Source organism: Lissotriton helveticus, chromosome 5_1 (genome assembly GCF_964261635.1).
Source record: "Lissotriton helveticus chromosome 5_1, aLisHel1.1, whole genome shotgun sequence".
NCBI lineage: Eukaryota > Metazoa > Chordata > Amphibia > Caudata > Salamandridae > Lissotriton > Lissotriton helveticus.
This window is the reverse complement of record NC_136065.1, coordinates 923,998,992-924,015,404: the sequence shown is the minus strand read 5'-3', so window position 1 is coordinate 924,015,404 and position 16,413 is coordinate 923,998,992. Positions and strand designations below refer to the sequence as shown.

The 16,413-nt window shown below is 49.9% G+C and overlaps 1 protein-coding gene across 3 annotated transcripts in view; it reads left to right on the top strand.

Moving 5' to 3' along the window:
* Window positions 1-14,695: 14,695 nt before the first annotated feature.
* PLCE1 (phospholipase C epsilon 1) overlaps window positions 14,696-16,413 on the top strand; it is a 1,554,148-nt gene continuing 1,552,430 nt past the window's right edge. For 2 of the 3 annotated variants that reach the window (XM_078643388.1, XM_078643387.1), the window contains exon 1: window positions 14,697-14,836. The gene's annotated coding sequence lies outside the window, so the exon portion shown is untranslated. Of the gene's footprint in view, window positions 14,837-16,413 lie in introns of all 3 variants that reach the window. The other variant, XM_078643386.1, reaches the window with a different exon arrangement.

Here is a 16,413-nt window from a genome sequence, read left to right as displayed (position 1 = left end):
TTGCCAAGAGAGTCATTTTTAAGACCTTGACTCTGGCTTTTAAGGCCCTCCATCACATTGACCCTAAATATCTTCAGAAACGAATGGCCTTTTATGTTCCGAGGAGGTCTCTGAGATCCGCGCAACTACTGAAAGCCATGATTCCCCTAATTAAGCGTGCCCGTATAGGAGGCCGCTCCTTCCGTCATCTGGCTGCTCGCAGTTGGAATGAGCTTCCTTTTTTACGCTGCGTTCGTCGTCCAATCTGCTTGCCTTTCGTAAGGAGCTAAAGACGTGGCTTTTTGCTCAGTAATATCTGTACCTCCTGAGCAGGGCACTGTGTTATGTATCTTCTTTGATTTTCTCTTTGCCAAAGCGCCGGGACACTCCACGGAGTAGCCGCGCGCTATAGAAGAGCTATTTTAACATAACATAACATAACATAACATTTAATGTACCTGCAAGAGACTTGGCATAAGGGGTTGTTCTATATTGAAGACTATTCTTCTATTCTAACACCAGCTATTCTCTCACCTAGTGGAAGAGCAAACGGGGAGCTAGCGGTACTGATATCTGCTTCAATTCCACTAATTTTAATAAAAGCATACACTAACTGGCCCTATTACCAGATATTGTATTTGCTACCAAAGAATAATTTGGGAATCGGATTGATTAAATAATACAACAATAGATATAATTCTTCAAGAAGCATGGTGGTTTCTCACTTACAGATTGAGATAGTTTTATTTATTGGCAGCAATAGGGTACCCTACATTTGTATCTGAGTGGTGGATTTTAATATTGCACAATGTTGAGTAATCAATGATGAATTGTGTGGTTTTACGGATGACTTTGGTAACAGCGACCCCATTTTTCACATGATGTATATGGGAAATGCTGAATGAACTGATTTACAAGTTCAACCTAGATTGAATGGTTCTGAACAAGGGAAAAGATAGTGTTGTGCTACAGACTTTTTTTTGGGGGGGCACTCTTCAATTTTCAACCACACCTTAATTTCTAAGCACAGTTTGGTAATGTCGATTCATTCAGGGTTGTGCCTACTTCTTTTAGTGATCACCAGCCGATACTCCTAGTCCTTAATATTAGGTCTCAACATAAGGATGGGGCACAGCCGGCAAAGTACATCGAAAGAGCAGGCCACAGTGGTATTAGCTTAGGATGGACAGGCATTAAGAAAACTGCCCTGCTAGAAGAGATTATCAAAGCAAATAAAGACAATTTTCTTGTCTACACAAATGGGATTCTTGCCCACGCAAAATAATTGCAGCCTTCCGTAAGCTCACAGTGGCAATTGCAGCAAGACTAAAAAATAGAGCTAAAGATGGCCTTTGTCACGATTCGCTCCCTGTGTTCTCGTGTCCACCACCAGGGGGCTGAACTGTGGGACTGTCCAGTGTTCTAATATGCTTCCAGACACTCCCCTGCATGCATATCTTGACTTCCAGCCATTTGGACACTATTTAGGAATTGACATCCATTCCCAATCCATGCCGGGTTTTGTGGAAGCCATCCAACTCATGCCTGAAACTCCATTACCCAGAATTCCCTGCTCACTGCTTCGTCTCCACCCCTACAGGCCAAGGATGGGTGGAGGAATTCAGCTCACCTGTGGCTGGCTGCTGCTAGCCTGCTCACACCTGATGCATTTGATTACTGTGAGCTCTTTTAAGCCCCAGTTTCTTTCAGGGCCAGGTTGGTCATTGTAGCTGTTCACTGGTGAGACCAATCCTTGCTTCCAGTGCTCCTGAGCTTTTGCTATTCTTGTTTCCTGAGCTTTAGTTATGCTTTGTTCCTAACCTGCTGCTGTTTTCCTTGTTCCTGAATTAGCACTGACTGCAGTGCTACCCTGACTCCTGAGCCTTAGTATTCCTTGTTCCTGAACTGCAGCAGTTTCCCTTCTCCTAAATTAGCACTGCTTGTAGTGCTACCTTGCTTCCTGAGTTCCTGAGCTATAGCTATTCCTTGTACCTGAATTAGCACTGCCTGCAGTGCTCTTGTTTCCTGAGTTCCTGAGCTATAGTTATTATTTGTTCCTGTTCCTGGGCTTCAGCTATTTCTTGCTCCTGATTTGCACTGCTTGCAGTGCTCTCTTGATTCCTTGACTCCTGAGCTGTAGCTATGTCCTGTTTCCTGAACTAGCATTGCCTGTAGTGCTGCCTTGACTCCTGAAGCTTTGGTAATTCCCTGTTCCTGAACCGGCAATGTCTGCAGTACTGCCTTGACTCCTGAGCCTTAGCTCATTTCTTGTTCCTGCTCTAGCACTGCCTTCTATGCTACTTTGTTTTCTTGATTCCTTAACCTGCAATATTCTAGTATACCTTTGTAGCCTCCCCTTCTGTATATCATTTTCCAGTCCCTGCCTTTATTCCCAATTCCTTGATTCCAGTTCCTAGTTTGCTGTCTTTCTATTCTGCTGTTTTGCTTCTGTTGCCTTGTATGTTTGTTACTTGCTTTCTGCCAAGTGTGCCCTGTGATTTCCTACCTTTCCTATTAAGCACTCCTCCTTGCTAGCTCCTCGTCTATTGTGCTTGTGTTTAGATCTACCCTCTTGCTTTTGCTGCCTTGCGTGTTCCTGTTTGATCCCCAGGATCCGTGAGCACAGCTGACTACCTAGGTGGTGTTTCTTGTTCACTGTGAGTATTGTCTTAGAGTTACATATATAACATCGCCATTTGTATAAGCTCCACAGACCCTGCCTTTGCATGCATAACCTACATGTGGGTATTTGCAGTCAGTATCTGTACCAGCAATTGTGGGTGAGAAACTTACTGAGCTACAGTCTTACCGTGTGGAGCTTTTGAGTGCTTTACCCCACATCCCCCTTTATTGTAAATGTTTTTTATATATATGTCTTGCACATCCCTCCTGGGTGTAGTTATTCTGAATGCTAAAGTGCCTTGTGAGTACCCTTCCTTTCTGAGTCTTACCCATCTTGTTCACTTGTACAGGCTTCCCCTTTGGATCCCTTTTTATCCTCTGACTCCCTGTATGATCCTGGGCAGCGCTGTACTCCTCTTCCTGTGTAAGTTTTCTACCCAGTTCCCAGTCCTTGCCCAAGTCCCTGACTGTGTTCCCCACATAGTCCCGGACAGTTCCTGACAGCCTTTACATAGGCTGGGTTGGTTTGATCAACAATGTATGCAAGCAAACCAGAATCTTAGAAGAGCCTTAAAGGCTATTCCAATGAATAGGGATGAAGTGAAAAATAATCACTTACCATAGAAACACGCACTAGAGCAAAGGAAAGCCCAATTGTGGAAAGAGGCTTGGGAAGCTTTAGAGCAGGCAGCTAAACTTGGGGATAGTGCCATGTTTTGGAAGACCATAAACCAACCATTCCTCAGGAAAATAATTGCCCCCACAACCAAGACTTAAGTTCAACCAGCAGATTGGCTAGCCCACTAAGGTGTGATCTTCACCTCAGACAACAGAGCTGTGGTATCCTCTCAAGATATCATTGTGGGGGGGCGTGGCCAAGATGGCGTCGGAGTAGGACGCTTTTCCCTGCCTCTCCGGCGCCGATCCAGCAAAGCTGCTGATAGCGCGGCACCTGGTGTCCAGCTCGGCCTCTAATCGGTGGCGGAGGTCGCCGGTTCACTGCGGTGGAGCACGGTGCCGTCGGCGAGGAGAGGGGGCACTCGGGAGAGGCTGCGGGACCGGCGGAGCTCTGAGGCCTGTGGATCCCCGGTCTGGATTAGCGGAGGCCGGCCCGGCGAGTCGCGGGGCCCACCGCGACGGAGGAGACTCTTTCTGCGCCCCGCCCCGCCCTGGGTCATCTTGCGTCAGACCGCCTGGGCTGCGGGCTGTCGGCGGAGGCGGTGAGGGGCAGCCGCGATCTCCGGTGGGCCCTGGGGGTGCCGGCGAGTGGCGGCCCGGAGAGCGGAGAGGTCCCGGAGGCCTCGGTGAGGGGCGGCGCCACTGTGCCCCACCGGGGTCCGGAGGAGCACCTGTGGTGCGGCGGGGACCGAGCTCCGCGAGGGCCCCAGGAAGCCTAGTCCTGGTGAGTGACCCCCCGCTCTGGACAGGGGAGGTGCGGAGGGAGCCCGACCAGCTGACGGGGCCCGACGAGGGACGTATTGGGGGCGCTGCCGGCCCCTGGTGCGGTGGCGACCTAGTGACTGCTCCTGGGGTGGTGCATGCCCCGGGCCCCTTATGTGGACTGGCGCGGCGCCGCTGGTGAAGTGGGGGTGTAGCCACACGGCGGAGGGACCTGACCTGGGAGGAGTGTGGGGGCCCAGGAGCACCGGCCCGGAGGTGTGGTGGAGGCGCTTTCCAGAGGCCGCATTTGCCCGGACAGGAGCTGTTGGACTCGGCGCGTGGAGACGAGCGCCGACCCAGTGGGGGTGCTAACAGTGGACGGCGATCCAAGCAGGGCGAGAGCGATCGAGGCTGGCGCGGCCTCCTACGCTGCTGAGGGGCTCAAAAGGCTGCGTTTGGTGCCAGACTGGATGGTGTGTGGGCCGAGGGGTCTGCGGCTGCCCATTGCCTGTGCCCGGACTTCCAGAAGGGGCTCCGGTCCTACGCTGCGAGCTGGTGCGGACTAGGGGTGCTGTTGGGGTTGCGTACCTGGAGGTCCGGTGGTGCTCTGGATGAGGAGCGTGGCACCGCCATTTTGCAACCGACTGTATGAGTGCGTAGCGCTCGCTCCTGGACTTCTGCTGTCTGGATTGCCTTCGCGCACCGCCTCTCCAGGGCTTGTCGTAGCTGACTGGGGGCCCCTTGATCCCCTGGGTTTTTTGCGCACTCCTACCTCCTGGTGTCTGGGTGCCGGAGATTCGCTGGGAGCCTCTGGCCAGGAGCGGAGTGGTGGACGCAGAGTGGGGCTGCCCGCCGGGGCCAACTACTGCGCCTGCAGGCCCGGATCTGGGTACTGCTTGGTTCTGGTGGTGACTGGTGGAGCGTTCGCCCTGGTGCAGGGCGCCCGGCATTATGGCTAACCAGGCCCGCAAGGGACGCGTTCTGAAGGACGGCGCAGCTAAATCGTCACAGCAGCCGGCGTCCCCCGGTACCAGTGGGTCGCCCAGAATGTCCGATGACGAGGCCCCGGCCACTAAGGCTTTTATGACCGAACTTTTTGCTTCCATCAAGGAGGACATCTCCGAGCTGCGGGCGCAGCTGGCCTCTGATCTCCGGGAAGTCCGGCGTGATGTTGATGGGATTGGTGAAAGAGTGGCGACTCTTGAGGACCATGATTTGAGCACGGCCAATGATGTCCACTTACTCCAGCAAGACGTCATTCGCCTCACGGAGCAGAACTTGGACCTGCAGGCGCACACGGAAGATCTTGAGAACCGCTCCCGGCGGAATAACATTCGCATTAAAGCGGTGCCGTGGGATGGTGAGTCGGGAGACCTGCGAGGCTATGTGCAGGAGCTGTTGCTGCAGATCCTGGATGAGGACGATGTGAAGGATATCCAGATGGATAGAGTCCATCGCGTTGGTTTGCCCAGGAGAGGGGGGGGGCCGCCCCCTGACATCCTTGTCTGTGTTCATAACTTTCAATTGAAGGAGCGCATCCTCCGGAAGGCTAGGGCCATCGATTCGCTGCAATTTCGGGGCCATCATCCTCAGCTTTTCCAGGACCTAGCAGCATCTACACTTCAAAAAAGGAGGGATTTTCGGCCGGTGACTTCCTTTCTGCGGGAACGCAACATCGCCTACTCTTGGGGGCACCCCTTCAGGATCATCTTCAGGTGGCAGAATCGACTGATGCAGATACGCTCCCTACAGGAAGCGAAGGAGCTCTTGGGTTTGGAGGAGGCTGCCCCGTCCCGGGGGTCGAATGCATCCCCGTCTCGGAGGCGACGTCGGACCTCCTCGTGGCATAGAGTGGGGTCCTCTCCGGCGCGGGGGCGCCCGGACCGCGATGCCAGCCAGCAGGAGAGGGGAAGTGCAGTGGCATCAGTAGCCTCAGCGACGGTGCCGGCGTCACAGGCCAGCTCCGGAGCGGCGTGACGGTGACTTGATACTGCGGATCGGCGCTGGAGGGGCATGGACCCCCCCGGTCTGGGTGAATGGATGTACTTTTGGAGAAGACTCCCCAGACCGTGACCTTGGGAGGAACCGAGATGGTCTTCCTGCCCGGTCCCCGGAGTGGTCGGTGCTTCGTGAACTGTGGACCACTGGGACTGATGAGTATTTTTTTCACTGTTTTTGTTTTGTTTACACTTTCACTGTTCCCTTCTCCTTCGGCCTACAGGGGACTTCGGCTGATGTCTCCTCGCCAGCCCTGGGAGGGCTTTTGTGGACTTTGGATGGTTTGTTTGGGGGTTTCCGGGGGGGGGAGGGTCTTGGGGGGGCTGTTTGGGGTGTTGGGGTTGGGGGTGTGGGGGGGTGCTGGTGGTGACGCGGACGTGTTGTGGATTGTATCATGTGGTGATGAGAGGGAAGATGGGAGGCGCTGTTGGTATGGGAGATGCGGGGTGATTTGGCATGGGGCTCAAGGTTGGGATTGCGGGGAGGAGGGTTGGCGGGAGTATGCTTTTCATACGTGTTGTGACCAGGGTACCTTCTGGCGGGGGAGGTGGGCATGTTCCAGAGTTATAGAGGATTCTTGTTTTTTGTCTCGCGATGCCTGTTAGCGTAGGGACCTGGAATGTTAAGGGACTGAACTCTCCGCAGAAAAGGCAAAAGGTGTGGAAGTATATAACGGACCACCAATTGGATATAGTGGGACTTCAGGAGACTCACCTTGCACGCACAGATGAGCTGCGTCTTAAGCATAAGGCATATCCCCTAATATACAGATCCTCTGCGTCCACGAAGCACAAGGGGGAGGCCCTCCTCTTCCATGCTTCGCTGCATTTTCAGCCTGTGGCGGTACGCACGGACAGGGAGGGCCGCTGGTTGATGGTGAAGGGGCTGGTGCAGGGGAGGCTTTGTACTTTTGTTGTGATGTATGTTCCTAATACTGGCCAGAATAAGTTCTTGCAAGGCTTGCTGCATAAAGTGGGTGATTTTGTTGAAGGGCGGTTGTTCCTCATGGGGGACTGTAATTTGGTGTGGGACGGGGCGCTGGACTGTTCTGGCGCTCGCAGGGCGGATACTGGTGTGTTCTCTGAGCTGTCACGGCAAAAGGTTGCGGAAATGGGGTTGGTTGATGGGTGGCGGTTTATGCATCCAACGTCCAGGGATTACACGTTTTTTTCTCATGTACACCACTCATATTCACGATTGGATCATGTATTCCTCAGCCAGGCTCTTAGAGGAGATGTCCTTGACTCCACCATACTGCCCATCTCGGTCTCGGACCACAGCATGCTGGTGCTTACTCTGCGCTGGTCGTCGGCAGACACCGGGCAACGGAAATGGTATTTCCCAGCTTCGGTACTTCGGGACGAGGCTTCTAACAAGGCGCTGCGGGTGGCCATTAGGGAGTTCTTTGCCCTCAATCCGACGTCCGATACCTCTATATCCAACACGTGGGATGCCTTTAAGGCGTCCGTCAGGGGCACATGCTTGGGCCTTAATGCACAACTCAATAAGTTGCGACGCAAGGAAAGGGAGGCCCTGGAGGCTGAACTGGCTTCTCTCGAGCGGGCGCATAAACTCAACCCCTCGAGGGTGACCCTCCGGCCTCTCACGGCGGTACGAGGGAAACTGAGGGCACATTACAATAACAGGGCGGAGTTCACCCTACTGAGGTTGGGCCGACAGTCCTACTCTTGTGGTAACAAGGTGGGGAGGCACTTGGCCCGACAGCTTCGTGACAGGCGGGAACGTGAGTACATTGGGGGGATCCGCGACTCTGTGGGACAGTTGCAGCATCGGGACGAGACGAAGGCGGCCATCTTCGGACGCTTTTACTCGGATCTATACGAGGGGGAAAGGCTGGGGGCAGCTGCCCAGAGGGAGTACCTGGGGCGTCTGCACCTTCCGCAGGTGTCCAAGGAATGGAACGAGCTCTTAGGGGCCCCGATTACCAGGGAGGAGGTGCTGGATGCTATTGCGAACTTGAAGCTTCACAAGGCGCCTGGTCCGGACGGTTACACCGCTGTGTTCTATAAATCTTACGCTTCCGAGATCTGCGATTTCTTGGTCACCCTTTTTAATGACATGGCCGCCTCCGGTTCCTCTACTGGCTCCTTGGCGGAGGCGATGATTACGGTCTTGCCGAAGCCGGGGAAGGATCCAGCGCAATGCGCCTCCTTTCGCCCGATAGCGCTTCTTAATTTGGACGCCAAACTATACTCGGCGATCCTGGCGCGTAGGCTACAAGACCTTATGCCGGCGCTCATCCATCCGGACCAGTCTGGCTTCATCAAGGGGCGCCAGACGCATGATAACACTCGTCGGGTGGTGCATCTAATAGAAAAGGCAGAAAGATTTCGTATTCCGGCGGTCCTAGTGGGCCTGGATGCCGAGAAGGCCTTCGATAGGGTGGACTGGGGGTTTCTGTTCAATACCATGACTGCCTTTGGTTTTTCGGAGGCTTTCATCACTATGGTGAAGGCTAATTTCTGCTGCCCCCGGTCCCGGGTGGCGGTGAATGGTCATATGTCAGCGTTCTTTACTCACACTCGGGGCACTAGACAGGGTTGTCCTCTGTCCCCCCTGCTGTTCGCGCTGAGCATCGAGCCGCTGGCGGTGGCGGTGCGGGAGCACGTCGGGATCCGAGGTCTGCCATTCGCGGGGGAACAGCACAAGATTTCGCTCTTCGCGGACGACGTCTTGTTCTCTATTACTGATCCGGAAAACTCGCTGCAGTACATTAGGGAGGTCTTGTTGGAGTTTGAGGCCGTGGCCGGTTTTAAGGTCAACTATAGCAAGTCCTACATCCTGAATCTTACCCTTTCGCAGGTCGAGAGGGATCGGGTACGGCCGCTGACTCCGCTGGCCTGGGCCACAGGTTCGATTGTCTACCTGGGGGTCCATCTGACTCCGACGGTGGGCGGACTGTTCCAGGCCAATTTCCCATCTTTGTTGGCGAAATCCCGGGCGGAATTGGACAGGTGGAAACCAAAATTCCTGTCATGGCTGGGCAGAATCCACGCCGTGAAGATGGTTCTCCTCCCTAAATTCCTATATTTGTTCCAGGCATTGCCTATCCCCATAGATAGCGATTTCTTTCGGCGGCTCAAGACCCATGTATTGCGTTTCGTGTGGCAAGGGGGTCAGGCACGGGTCTCCTATGCGGTTCTCCGTCGGCCGAGAACTGAGGGTGGAGTTGGGCTCCCTGACCTGCAGTTATATTACAAAGCGGCGCAACTGCGAGTGTTGGTGGAGTGGTCGCAACAAACCTCCGAGAAACATTGGCTCCATATGGACCGATGCGTTGCCGGCAGGTCGATCTGGGATTTAGCCTGGAAACCGAAGAAGGACCGCCCTCTCAACGCATATATAAGCACTCCTACGAGCACAGTGTTGAAGGTGTGGGACTCCCTAGCGGCGGACGACCGTTGGACCACGTTCCCTTCGCCATTTACGCCCTTGCATTACAACCCGGCTTTCCCTCCTGCGCTTCGTGAAGGGCCGTTTGCGGTGTGGAGGGAGGGGGGGTGTCGGGCGTTGACCCATTTGTTCCACGGCCTGGACAACCTCACTTTCGCTAACTGTATGAGAGATTATGGGGTCCCCCAGACTGAACAATTCCGGCATGTTCAGCTGCTTCACTGGGCTACGTCACCTGGGGTGGTGGAAGCGGCTACGAGACCGCCGACGCCGTTTGAAGCCTTTATATTACGGACATCCACCATGAAGGGGGCCATTTCCTTCATATACCAGTTGTTGCTTCAATCGACGGTAGCTCCTCGACCTCGTTATATGGGGCAATGGGAAGAAATGCTGGGGCGAGATATCTCGGATGTGGAATGGTCGGCGCTTTGGCGTGACCTGACGACCTTTAACCATTCCTTGCACTTGAGGGAAGCCCACCTCAAGACAGTCATGCAATGGTATATGTGCCCGACTAGGCTTCACCGCATTTTCCCGGCGACCTCGGATAAGTGCTGGAGGGGCTGCGGACTTCTGGGAGACTTCCGCCACATTTGGTGGGACTGTCCGGTGATCCGTCCGTACTGGGAGGAAATCCTCTCACATATAAAGGACGTGTTGACTTATCCCATTGATGAGTCTATGGCTTGTGTCCTGCTAGGGCTGCGTGACCCTGGCCTTGTTTATCAGACCAGGGCCGATAAAAAGATTTTGTGGCTATGCCTCGGCGCTGCGAAGCTCACGCTGGCTGCGGCCTGGAAAAAGAAGGATGCACCGGCAGTATCGCTGTGGCATGCGCGACTTTGGAGGTTGCTCAGTTTGGAAAGAGTGGCGGACATCTTCCTTGGCCAGTATAAGAATTTCCGATATCAGTGGGGTCCCCTGGTTGACTTTCTTTCTAAGGGGTTACCCTCGGCGGTATGTCCGGCTTCCTTGAGGTCGATGCACCTCTTTCAAGTGTAATATGGATGTGGACTGAGTGTTGAGTGAATGGCGTCACCACCAGGGGGGAGGGTGGGGGTGGGATGGGGCAGTTGGTTGTTCTGGTTTTTGGGCTGTGGAGGGTCCACGGACTGATTATCTGCACCGCTTGTGTGGAGCTTGGAGGATTGGGGCCCGGCATACTGCAGCACTGGTTATCCTGGATGGCCTGGCCTAATGATAGGCTTGTAGGCCACTTTGTACTGTGGTCCTAGTTGCTGTACTGTCTCGCTCCTGGTCTGGATATGCTTGTAATATAGTTTGGGACACTGCTGATGCGTGCACAATGATTTGCCCTGATCTGGAGTAATGTGCGGTTCCTCCGCAGCCCTTTGTTTGTTTGTTTATTCTCTTCTGCAAATCAAAATAAAACTTTTACAAAAAAAAAAAGATATCATTGTGGTTGTCCCCCCCCCCCCCCCCTCCCCCTTTTAACTCAATTCTCTCTTGGTGAAGTAAACTCTCCTCTAGGAAAGTGTGCTAATGGGAAGGCCCCAGGCCCAGATTGGGTCCTTGTAGGTGCATATAAATCACAACCTGCACTTTAGGGGCCCATCTTAACACAAGTATGCACAGCAGCGGCAAAAGGTTACATGCCAGTAACGTGGGCTGAAAGTACCATAGTGCTGAATTTATTTTTTTAAAGGGAAAACTGGGACGCAAAGTGTTACAGACCAATCTCCCTCCTTGACACATCTGTTAAGCTGTTGGGTAGGATTTTATTACAAAGACTAGAGACTAGAGCAGTGGCTAATCATGTGCTTACTGACTTACAATTTGGTTTTTGGAGTGAAATTGGCACTTAGAGCAATGTTTAAACTTAAACTTGCTCCTGAGTAAATTCACAGTAGCTAAAAAGGGTCACCTATGTTTGTGTTTGGCTGATTTAAGCAGAGATTTTGACGTAATTAACCATGCTAAGTTGGGGAAGACCCTGACAAATATGGGTGCCCTGCCAGATGTTATCTCCTTATCACAGTTCTACAATCATTTGACTGCTCATGTACGTTATGGCGTAAACGGTGAGCGTACTTCAGGTTTTAGAGTAACAAGAGGTATTTGACAAGGGTGCGTTCGTGCATCCTTTTTATTTTCGTTATACATAAAAGGGATGGACGAATACCTACAGATCCTCAAAAAGTTGGTAACCATCCAATCCCCATATTACTGTATGCAGATGACGCAGTATTACTACCATGGACCGCAAACAACTTACAGCTTTCAATTGATGGTTTTACAACATTTATGGAAGGTAAAGATATGAAACTAAATCTAATAAAAACCTATGTTATGGCTTGTGGTAAAGGTAAAGCAATGAAGAGAACCCATTTTGTTTATGGTCAGGCACCAGTGGAAACCGATAGTTTTTCCTATTTGGGTCTTCAATTTTCCAATTCTGGTTCATGGAGTTCCCATCTAAAATTTGGAAAGCTGAAATGTATTAGAACTTGAGAAGAAATGTTTAGATCTGCAATCAAAATTGGAAATAAACATATAAGGGAGATGTTGCAACTTTACAAAAGTAAATGTATTAACAGTGTTATTTATGGAGCTGCCCTGTGGAGTATGCCAAACTTCAAGCCATTACAAATGCTGGAGAATGACTGACTACATAGACTTTTGGCAGTACCAGATCCACTTCATCGTACTATGTTCACAGTGGATTGGCAACCCCTTATATTGAAGACACCAATTACACCTGTGCGCTATTGACCTGGCATAGCATCTGGGCCATGGTTGGAACTAAATTTACTAAAGAAATAATCAAAGATTGTCTGGCCCTTGAATGCAGAGACAAAATTCCTTGGTTCACTCATGTGAAAAGTGTTAACACTATTTTGTATTATAGTAAAAAAACAACTAAATATACTTCTCATAAATCAGAGGTTATAAGGAAATTCAGTGAGCGTGCTAAAAGTACAGTGCAGAAATATCCTGGAGGGGAACCATGTAAAGAAATTCCAAGATATTTATCATTTGTAACCAATACACAATAAAGGTTTTACCTCACACTGCTTTGGTTACATTTTGTAGTAGCGTTTATGAGAATGGGTGTGTGGGTGAAGAGTTTACTCAAATGTCCTTGTAACGGTATAACTGCAGAATCAACTGAACACTTTTTATTGTTTGTAAATCTTTTATCAGGATTTTGGGAATCTTTTTTATAAAAACGTTATTTTTAGCACATAAATTGTTTTATTTCAAGGATGTTTTTAATTACTTATGTATTTTAAGTACAGTGGAATTGTTTTGCAGGCTCTATTGATATCCTCTGCTATTAAGCGAAGGAAAAGTGTGCTCACTTAGAAAATGTTACTTTATGAGCTGGACCAAAATATTTATCTCCTATTTTGCATTGCGTATTGTACTTTTAAAGTAGTCCATCCAATTTTCTTTTAGTGTATATACCTCTGTTTACGCCACTACCATAGCTTTAAACTTGAACATTATTTTACCTTTCTTTTTAAAAGACCTTTTTAATTTTTTAATCCCATCTTAATGTATTATGATAATCAGTATATGATTATATTTAATGTATCTTTTATAAATCTTTTTCCGAATAAAGATTAATTGAATTGATTGGGAATATATCACCAGGTATGCATTGAATGGTATTATGATTGCTTGTCCTCCAGCCAGTAATTGATATGCCCTGGTTGATTATGTGTAAGTAAAATGCTACCTGTTTTCAGCTGTAGTATGTGATACTTTGAATGTACAGCTATGAGATTAGTCTACCTGAAGAGCGTTTGACGTGTGAACCCTGGTTTATATGCTGCTATTAGGGCACAAGTCGGAGGTACACGGCATCCACCCACTATTTTTACAGGGTGGATGCTGCCCACCCTGCAAGAAGTGGGCCCCACTGAAATATGCTGAACTTGTCCCGGTGTAATATCCAGACACCGGAACTCATGCAACAATGCCAGCACATTGGCTGTTTTAGTTTCCAGCAGCAACGTGCAAGCAGCGAGGGGGCTTTCATATTTCAGACTCCAGCTGGGCCATAAGGGGCCATCAGGCCTCCTTTTGTTCTACTATCCTGAATGGGAGCTATCTGAGCCTCACACCTAGATGCAAACGCAAAGGAAGGGAAACAAAGGCACACAGATTATCACTTCAAAAATACTTGAGGCATTCTTTTTACGTTGTTCAATCCATGTATATAAGATATATCCATACACTGTAAGAATGTCAGCTGTGTTGGTCTGTTCCAGTCTTTACACAAATAAAAATTTAAATACCACTGTTTTGTTTTGTTTGTTTTATTGCGCTACTCACCCCAATGCAGGGAGTCAGAACGCATTACATCACACGAACATAAAATACTTTGACAACAAATTCTATAAATGTGTACATCAATATAGAAATGTGTTACATAAGACAGTGAGGGATACAAGGTGTAGGAGTCTCACTGTGCTATATTAGGATTACCATTTATGAACTGCAATTAACAAAAGGCTCTCTGTGTTAAAAGCAGCAACTCACTTACCCATCTACATAAAATAAAAATCTTTCATCTGCATGTTAGATGATGTGCTGTACACGCTTTTGATTCACTTCCTGTGAGGGCATGGGTTGTGATATCATTTGCTGTGATGTCATGCGCCATTATGTCACTCGAATACTGCCTAACTTGGTTAGTCGCCCCCCCCCCCCCCTTCTTTACTTAAGACTTGTGACCTGGCTGCTACGAAGGCTGGTCCCCTGATTTTAAAAACCCACTCCAGTTTGCCATCTCCATTCAATTATTTTAATAAGTGTGTCAAAATTGAATACGACAAATGAAGAAAAATATTAAAATGATTTCGAAATAACGGTGACTTTGGCGTCAAAACAGCGGCGGCACCAAAGTGTTTTGAGTTTTACCCGCAAAGTTTACGATTCCATGATTTGAAAAGCAGAAGCTAACGATGCAAAGCATAAAAAAAGTTAATATTTCGCAGCAGCTCCCACTTCTTACACTTGGTTAAGCAGTGGGGGCGTAGAGGGTCGCAGGGGGTGCATACAGGACCAGGTCTCTCGACATACTCCAGGCGCACAGCATCGAGACGAACTGGAGCACTGGCTGGTCGTAGCCTGAGGCGGGGTTTATTTGGGAAAGGGAGGAGGAGGTGTCGCTGACCCGCTCCTGTCTGGGGTTGCTATTGGCAATGGTCCCGGTTTCCCGCGGTTCCTCTGCAGCAGCAGCCGCTGCGCTGGACCAGCACACACCCGGCCAGCTAACCCCAACTCAGGGTGGACACGCGCGCCCAGCCCGGTCCTGAGCGCGCGCACATCGCTGCACCGTGAGTCCTCCCGGGAGAAGAGCGTGGGACAGCGCGGCGCGTGACCCGGACCCTGCGCTCGCGCTGCAGAGCGGCTGCTGGGGCTGATTGCTCCTTCCTGACCGGCAACCGAAGAGCCAGCGCGTGGAAAGGTAACGACAATAACTCTTCAGTCCCTTAAGACCAACCGTCCGACAAATGCGTGCTACTTGTAGTCCCTTCCGCCGCCGCCCCCTACACACACAAGAGGCTTGAATGGAACGGCCCCACTTGCTCCTGTTATCTGGTGACTGGTTCGCTCCATTTAACCTGCTGGAGGGGTCGGCGGCAGAGAAGACTACTGCGGGACACTTGTAGAGTGTTCCCTGTGAGATGCGTGCGGGGAGGCGGAGATAGTGTGTCAATGATGAGACCCTGCTATATAACGAGGTCCCTCCCTGCACCTGACAGGAACCCAGGCCTGTCACGCAGCGCCTCCGAGGTGATGTGAGTCGCCCCAGCGCCCTGCGGGGGAGGGCGGCGGTGTCATCACTTGCCCATCTGCCCCCGCCCGGCCTGGCCAGCCGGTGATAGCATACACGGACCTCTGACAGAAATTCCTGTTTTATTTTGAGTTTTACGTCGTGTTGCATGAAGGGGAAGTAAGGACACCCAGAGAATAATACGTATACTTTTAGTCAATGAAAAATTACTTTATGGGGATCAGACAACAGATAGGCCCACGAGGACAGACAACCAATGAAAATACACAGATACTAATTGGAACGTCCCGCAGTTTTGCCATTTCATAATAACGCTGTTATGGGCTTATGTTTTGAAGTCACTGGCACGCAACAATTCATTTTGCGTCCACCTTTTTTCTTCAAAATATAGACACTTGTTTTTTTCTGTACTCTAAACGTAATATACAGCAGTTTACAAATATTTAGGATTTGTATAGCGGAAGATTGGCCTCAACGTAACGTTTACTTTTCAACACTGCATCATGTATATTTAAATAAAATCCCAGTACTTAGTTTACAATACGAATTTTTGTTTTTATTAATACTTATTGTGTGTTTGCTGCATGTAAATTGGCACTGTTTGTCAACAGATCACCAAATTAAATTTCCAGTTACAAGGAAAGTTGATCCGGAAACATTCCAGTGACTTGTGTAGACAACTGTGTTATTACATACAGACTCACAAATTGGCTTTGCAAACCTGGTATCTGACTTTGGGGCACCCACAGACAAAAGATTAGAGAATCGAAATTACATTGAGTCTCGAAAGGTTGCTATAAGCAGGTCTCAGACCTATATTTTCAATGCATACACACTTCACCTACCAGCTTGTTGAGCCAAGATGTATATTTCAGCTTGGAATCTTAGTGCTGCAGTTGGGCTTATTTATATGTTTAAGATTTGAATTGGCCCAAGGAAATACATTGTAGTTTCCCTAGAAGGGCCCCATCAGTGGCCAGACTGAGTGAGTCAGTAGTGAGAACTGCTTTAACTCGGGGGAAATTAAAATGAGTCAGAAAACTAGGATTTTGCAGTGAAAACAGAGCTCTTCTGTCCCGGTCGGTGGGGTGTCATCTACAGTGTGTCCATATGGTACTGGGCCAATAATGGGTTAGAATGTACTTTTTTTTTGTAAATATGTGTGATTTAGTTTTTAAAAATATTTATATATTTTTAAGTTGATATGGAAATGTATACTTGCTTAAATAATAGACGCCTATCTGTCA